We start from the raw sequence: 7,415 nt of genomic DNA on the forward strand, positions 1-7,415 counted from the left end.
GGGATGGTGGCCCACGGGATCAGGGTGGTGGGTGCAGATGGCGTCACACTGGTGGCTGCCCCATCCTTCTCAGGCCTGGGGAGAGAGGGATGTGGGGACTCTGGAGAGAGGTCCTGAAACCTCTGGGAGTGGGGGCCAGAACTGGAAGGAGGAAATGGGAGGACAGTGGGGAGACAAAGAGGGGTAGTCACAAAAGTGGTCATTAGGGGCAAATGCTCAGGGGAGGGTCTCACCTGAAGGAGACCAGTCTGCAACTCGAGTAGAAGGGACCCAGGCTGCTCCTCTTGAACAATGATCCAGCTGGGGAGGAAGGAGGAGGAGGATGAGCAGGAGGGACAGGAGTTAGAGGAGGGGCTCGGTGGGATTTAATCCACCAGGCTCTGCAGGACCCTCTCAATGGAGTTGAACATGGCTGAGCCATTGCTCCTGTCTGATGAATACCAGAGTGTGGAGATGGGGAAGGTGACTGTGAGGGTCTTCAGGTTGTGCCCCAAAGCTGCAAGACAAGAGGGAGAGCAATGGCCATCTCTGAGAGCTGGCCTGAGACCAGACCAGAGTCCTGCACTCATTATAATCTGTCGTCTTCTCTCATAGTGACACCACCATCCACCCATGTCGTCACGCAAGTCAGAACCAGCATATCTGCTCAGCTCCTCTTTCCTCCCAGTAATACCCATTCACCTTGCACACTGGTCGTCACATATACTCCATCCCTGTCTCAGCTCAGGTCTTGACTTCTTTCACCCAGACCAACACCCCAGCAGGCTCACTGGATGCTCTGTCTAAAGGATGTTCTACATGGACTACTAGAAGAATCTTTCTGAAATGAATACCTCACTAGGGCCACCACTGCTCTAGTACCACCCATGGCTCCCTATGGCCTTCAGTGTTTAGTTCAACCTTCTTGACCTGGCACTCAAGGCTCTACTCAATCTGGCTCCTGCTGATCGTTCAGTATCATTTTATCCATCTACTGCGGTTTAAACTTCATGCTTCACGCAAACCAAATTCGTTTCAATTCTCCCCTTACAGCATGTTGTTTCTGGCCGGAGCCTTTGCTCATGGAATCCACTGTGCCAGGAAAACCTTTCATCCTTTATTTGCCATGGTCCCTCCCATTCATTCTTAAAGACTTCATTCTGGTGAAACTTTCTCTGGCAAGCTCTTCCCCTCCAAATTATGCCAGGTGTCTCTCCCCGAAGCATCCCACATTGTATTATAATGGTGTGTTAATTTCATAAGACTAGGGGCTCTCTGAGGGCTAGCCTTAGACTGAATCGTTGGTAGAATCTTTGTGATCAGCATGATTGCCCTAAAACCAGAATTTCACACCCTGGCTTCCCAGCTCCTGGATCACAACTGGCTGGTGGGGGATTGGGGCCGGAGAACTTCTCTTGGGAAGCAAAAGGGGCCCCCGATACCTGTGGTGGCTTCTGGTAGCACAGGTGATGATCAAGTATGGAGGGACGTGGTGGCTGGCTCAGGAGCTGTGGCCAGGGCTCTCTTCAGGGAGGGGTAGAGTGGGAGGAGCCCCCAAGTTAACCCGGGCTCCAGCAGTGGCTGTCCCATTACCACCATTCACAGATGAAGCATAAATGAGAGTGAGGGGACGGGTGACTGTGTGAGTAGAGGGATGAGCAAGCCTGTGGATGAGAGGGGCCCAAGAGAGAGAGATAGGTGAACAAGAGAGACTGAACTCGGAGGAGAGACAGATGGACAGGCAGAAAACTGGACAGACGGATGGGATACCTGGAAAAGGAGGACCAAGGGCGGCACTTTAGCAGAATTAAAGTGTAAACCACGTGGGTCAGAATGTGTGGAGAGCATGTCTCTGTATAAGGCTTTCTCACCCTGGGCTGGGACTCTCCACCAGAACCCGGGAGGGAGAGAAGGGATGAATTAGGGCCCTTCCAGGTCCTTCCCTCACCAAGGACAGCAGGTGTAGGAGAACATGTGCTCCCCATCCACAAAGGCGGACGGGACCCAGGAGATCAGGGCCAGGAATACTCACTGTTGGTTGTCGGGGCCACGGCTCCATAGGTGAAACCTGTGGAGAGAAGGCAAGACGAGCTGAGCAAGAGTTGGGGTGAACATAAAGGATTAAGGAGAAGGAGGATGTAGGGACCTTTGTGGGAAAAGCAGAGGGGAAAACAGAGGGGAAGAGGGGTGAGTTGTTCAGGGGGGCGGCAACGAGATGGAAGGTGGCTGGACCCAGTGATCACACAGTGATGAGAAGTCTGAACCCAGACCAGGTGGATAGAGAGATGGATCATAGCTCACTTTAGAGCAAAGGAGGTAACACAGAACTCCGACTGGGAGAGACAGCATGGCTGTAGTACAGCCCCTCACCACTGACATAGAGGCTGTCCCCATCCAGGGTGAAGGAGCCTAGGTGGGAGACGCCCTGGGTCTCATGGCTCAACTCCCAGTAGAGTCACTCTCTGTCCAGCCCTGGACCTGCGCGGGTCAGAGTGGAAGGTGCAAATGATGTCCACCCCAGTGGCTGCCCCACCCTTCTCAAGCCTGGGGGAATAAGAAGATGGGGATGTGGACTATTGAGCAGGGGTCCTTCTGGGTGTGGAAGGCGAGAGAGGGCAAGGGAGGAGGCTGAAGGAGATGCTAAAGGGGCTGCTCTGATGCTTGCAGGGGCTCTCCTAGGTGTCTCTCGTGTGAGACAATCCCCTCACAAGTAAGGCCTGACTTCATTTACGATGTGGGGGGGGCATGTGAGTGGCAAAGAGGGGTGAACACACAGACCTGTGCGAGGGGTAACCTGCAGGTCTGCACGGACAGCAGCGAGGAGCACAGTCAGTGCCCTGTGCCATCTGATACATGCAGGCAAGAAAGTACCGTTACGTTCTCTCGGTTCTACACTCCAAGGTCTTTTCTTTCTACTTATTTCTTGCTCCAGAGCCATCAGCGAGGCGTAAGGAACAATCATCTTATTCCTAATCTTATTCCCAGCACCTCCCATCTTGCCTATTAAGTCTTCATTCTTAACCATGAAGTCCATTTTAACCCCCGTGTTTAGACCAAACACTAATTACATAATCCTTCTACTCACATCTCTCCAGAGTCTGCCCACTGGTCTTAGAACAGAGCCCCAAGTCACTCCTGACCTTGTCCAGCCTGTCCCCCTCGCTGGTCTGGCTCACACCTCTCCCCCTGTGTTGACTTGGCTCAGCCATCCCTCTTCTCAGTTCATGGACACACCAGGCTCTCTGGTTCAGGGGTGTCCTCATGCGGGTCCCTCTGCCTGAAACACTTTCTTGAACACACTCCCACACCCTCACTCCAGTCTAACCCTCCAACTAGCTAAATCCAGTCCCAACTCTAGCTCTCAAGCTAAATATCAGTCCTTCTCAAGAGGGCTTCCCTGCCCCCTCAGGTTGAGTCCCCTTGTGCCAAACTCCCACATCACTCTCATCATTAACATTTCAAAATCCAAATTCCCAAATACAATATAAATTCCATGAAGGTGGTACAAGGTCTCTCTGGTTCACCAGGTCCCCATGCATGTGGCCCAGTGCCTGGCTCATGAGATGAGGAACCATCCCGGTTTGTCTAGGACTGCCCTGGTTTGAACACTAAACATCCTGTGTCCTGGAAAACCCCTCTGTCCTGAATAAACGAGGATGGTTGGTCACCATAAATTATACACTCAGAGACTATCTATTGCATGACAAGCACAAATTCCCCTCAAGAACGTCACAAGAAAGCTAGAATGAAAAAGGCACACACACAGAAAATTAGTAGAAGCCAACAACTAAATACAAAATTACTTAACAAGATTCTCTGCAACGTGAATCACCAGACCATTATTTTAGAAAAGTTTCAAGAATCAAAGTTAATTCCCTTTAGAAGGCAAGGTGGTGAGGACAGTCTTTTTGGAGACTAGTGCCCTTCTCTTCAATCTACAGTGTTGCTTAGTATTCCTCCAAATGATTTGAAATGTCATAAAGAAAAAAAAATGCTCAAAATGAATCTGGCTACTGGCAAATTAAATTTTAAATATTTTATTAATACAAAGAAGTTCAAATCATCTTTTTCCCTGAATGCTCCTCTATTTCAAATTTTTGTGGAGGATTTACAGGATTTTAGAAGTCAAATTGAATGGTTCTAAGGAATGTTGCTGAGTATCCCTGCTAGTATTTCATGGGGTGTCTTCTAATACTACATACACACGCAAAACATTTTTATATTTATAATATGTATAAATCCTGACTTTTGAGTATTATGCAATGCAAGTAAATCTATATTTTCTACTATAATCCACATTTGCAGTGATTTACGTTTGTTTCATATGTTCTTATTTGCATATAACTGTACTTACTGAAATATTTACCACACAGAACCACGCACAGTTTACCATCCTTCACTTGAATACAATCCATAAAACATCAATAATTTTTCTCAAGATACCCTCACTCTCAGTGAGTCCATGTGGTGACAACCTGAGACCAGGATACCCCACTGGCAGGTCTTCTGCACAGCAGAGGCTGCCGGAACATCTTGGTACCAGGTCCACAGGGTACTCACCTGGTCACACAGAAATCCATGGATCAGCGAGAACAGGTGGCCCCTGAGCCTGGTTTCACCTCAAACTTGAGCTCCACAGATGCTTTTCATGTCTGAGGGGGGAAAAATGCGCAAACAATCTTTTGAGGCATTTTATAGGGTGTTGGATGGAAAGGCCACCCCATTCACTCTTCTTTTTTTGTATTTACTGATTTAACTGTAACTGTTGGCTGTGACTGGATTTTCCCGATTCCTATCCAGCCACCTGCTCCCCGAGATGGGAGAAAGCAGCTTCGTACTGCGTGCACTTGAGTCACTAAACTCACTTGGCTGGACAGAGACATTTTGGTGACTCTGGACCCTTTAAACAAGCTTGTCATTTAGGGACCTTGTAAGTGACTCGCTGAATTGTCAGCAATTTCCACCCTTCATTCAGGGCTCGGGAGATTTTCAGGCCCTGAAGCAGGTTCCCCAACTTCTGCACCACTGACATCTGGGGCCTGGCAATTCTGTGTCGGGCTGTCCTGGGCCCTGGAGGACGCTGAGCAGCATTCCTGCCTCCCCCTCTAGACGCCAGGAGCGCCCCCATTTGTAACAACCCAAACACAGCCTGCAGACGCGGATAAGCCCCCTGGGGACAAAATCACATGGAGAACGGTGATGGGGACTCTGAGGAGGGGACGTTGGCGCCCGGAGCCAGGAGGAACAGCAGCCTCGGGTCCCTGAGCGAACAGCCCAGGGGAAACTGACCTGCGGGGAGACAGAGAGACGCTGGGCCCTGACGGGGCTGCCCGCGCCCCAGGCGCCTCCCTGGACCCCTACCCGAGCCGGGACCGCCCAGCGCTCACCGGGGCCCGCCCCTGAGGGCAAACGTCCACGAGAATCCCATCCGCGCCTAGAAGACGGAACACACCGCGAAGCCCCAGGCTCCATCCACGGCTCCGCCCGCGCTTCCGCTTCCTGTCTCGGGCGGGCGTTCGGGGAGGACGGACGTTTGGGGGCTCCGGGTCGAGGCGGCGTGCGGGGCGGGGCGGGGCCGCGCACCCCAACCTTAAGGGAGGTGTCTAGTTTCTAGAGTGAGTGCTAGGGCGGGCAGCGGGTTGGGTCAGCAACAGGGACAGGACCAGGTCTAGGGGCGGGGCTGTGGGTGGGGACAAGGGTGTGGGCGGGGACCGGGTTGTGGGCAGAGCCAGGCCCGAAGGTTGTGGGCGAAGACCAGTTCCAGGGGCGGGAAGAGGCGGGGGTGGGTCTGGAATAAGTCAGGTGGACGTCAAAGGGGGAGGAAATGAGCTCCAGGGGCAGGGCTGGAGGCGGGGCTTTCCTTGGACCCCTAGACTGTACAGGTAGCTGGATGTTGAACCGCTTTTCTTCATTCCTTTCCCCACTTTTACACAGACTCATAGAATGATGTGCCCATATTTAAAATTATAAATTTTTTGTGCCAGTTTGCTTTACTTAATTTCGTTAAAATATTGGATCATATATTCACATTTCTCTACACCTTGCTGTACCAAGCCAGGAGATAAGGATATAACACTATTTTAATTTTAAAAACGGGGGGCAGAGAGGCCACTACGTCCTAGATACACATATAGGAAAACTTCAAAGAGTGGTGCAAAGTCAGTAAAATATTCTCACTCTACCACTGTCTCTCAGTCCTTTTGCACAGAGATAAACATCCTTTTCTCCTCTATCGTTCCAGACATACTGTGCATATGTGAGCCTGTGTATATATTCAAGCCCAAGAGGGATGTCCCCAAGCAAAACCTGAAGCCCATGAATTGTCTCATGCGTCAGAAGTTACTGGAAAGAGATTTAAATTTTCGGTGGAAGGAGATGAACTGCTGATGAATCCAGAGGAAGACAACAAAGAAACAAGAGAATTTTCCCATATAAAAGGTCAAAGGAAAAGTGAGACAGAAAATGTATTCATAAAATCTGACGTAGCACATCTCTGGATAAGATTCATATGCTATAAAATGGTAAACATTTATGTCATGAAACAGTAGACATTGAATTTTGATTTATCCTAATTCATTAAATAGTTATATTGAGCAAGGGGAGTTATGTTTTTCACATATGAAAGAACTCTTCATGCTGATTGTTTCAGAGAAGAAAGAAAGTATAAATAGTCTAAAGCTGAAAAATGAAAATGCTGTATGAGTAGCTAATTTAGAAAGATAGATTTTCAACCAGAAAATTGAAGTTGTTTTTGGAACCAGAGTCAAGATTGGGGAAGGTAGCTTTTCATTATAAGGCTTGAAGTATTATTTGAGAGATGTGCGTATAGACACACACACACGGGAACCTGAATTTGTATTCCAAAGGGATCATCTAACTCTACAAAGAGTTTGTAAAAAGGATTCACTTTACAAGAGTAGAACATATTTTGAAAACTACAGACTTCAAGCGTAAAAAAAGCTGTCATCATCCCTGTGGAAAAATGAATGGGGCATCGCTTTCCCACCGACGTGTTGATAAGTATTTTACGTACATTACTCTTGAGTATTTTCACAGCAACCCATAAGGAAGATGGTATTATCTATCTCCATTTGCAAATGAGGAAATTGGTGACAGCATATTGCTAAAATTTTCATGTAAGTTCTCAATAGATATGGTTTTATGTTAAAATTGTTTATTGAATTCTCTTTTCATTAATAAAACGATATGTGCCATTCTTACAAATAAGCAAAGGGTGTGTAAAAACAATTTAGCAAAGAGACAGTTTTATATCCTTTTGATATAATTAAATATAACAATCACTTTATTATTTTTCTGCTCTCTGCCTCACATCTAGGAAGATACTTCCTATCTTAAAGGCTTACTAGAAAACTCAACTAAAAATCAAGAATCAGGGAATACGCATATTATGCCAGGTTCCTGAATACATGAAAAAA

General features: G+C 48.2%; 1 long non-coding RNA gene across 1 annotated transcript; it reads right to left on the reverse strand.

Annotated features, from left to right (window-relative positions):
* Positions 1–239: 239 nt before the first annotated feature.
* LOC131402551 (uncharacterized) lies at positions 240–4,577 on the reverse strand. The gene is made up of 4 exons (XR_009218764.1): positions 4,540–4,577; positions 2,012–2,047; positions 375–496; positions 240–300 (listed from the first exon to the last, which is right to left on the reverse strand). It is a non-coding gene; the product is annotated as an uncharacterized LOC131402551 (long non-coding RNA).
* Positions 4,578–7,415: the final 2,838 nt, after the last annotated feature.

Source organism: Diceros bicornis, unplaced genomic scaffold, assembly GCF_020826845.1.
Source record: "Diceros bicornis minor isolate mBicDic1 unplaced genomic scaffold, mDicBic1.mat.cur scaffold_145_ctg1, whole genome shotgun sequence".
In the NCBI taxonomy this organism is placed as follows: domain Eukaryota; kingdom Metazoa; phylum Chordata; class Mammalia; order Perissodactyla; family Rhinocerotidae; genus Diceros; species Diceros bicornis.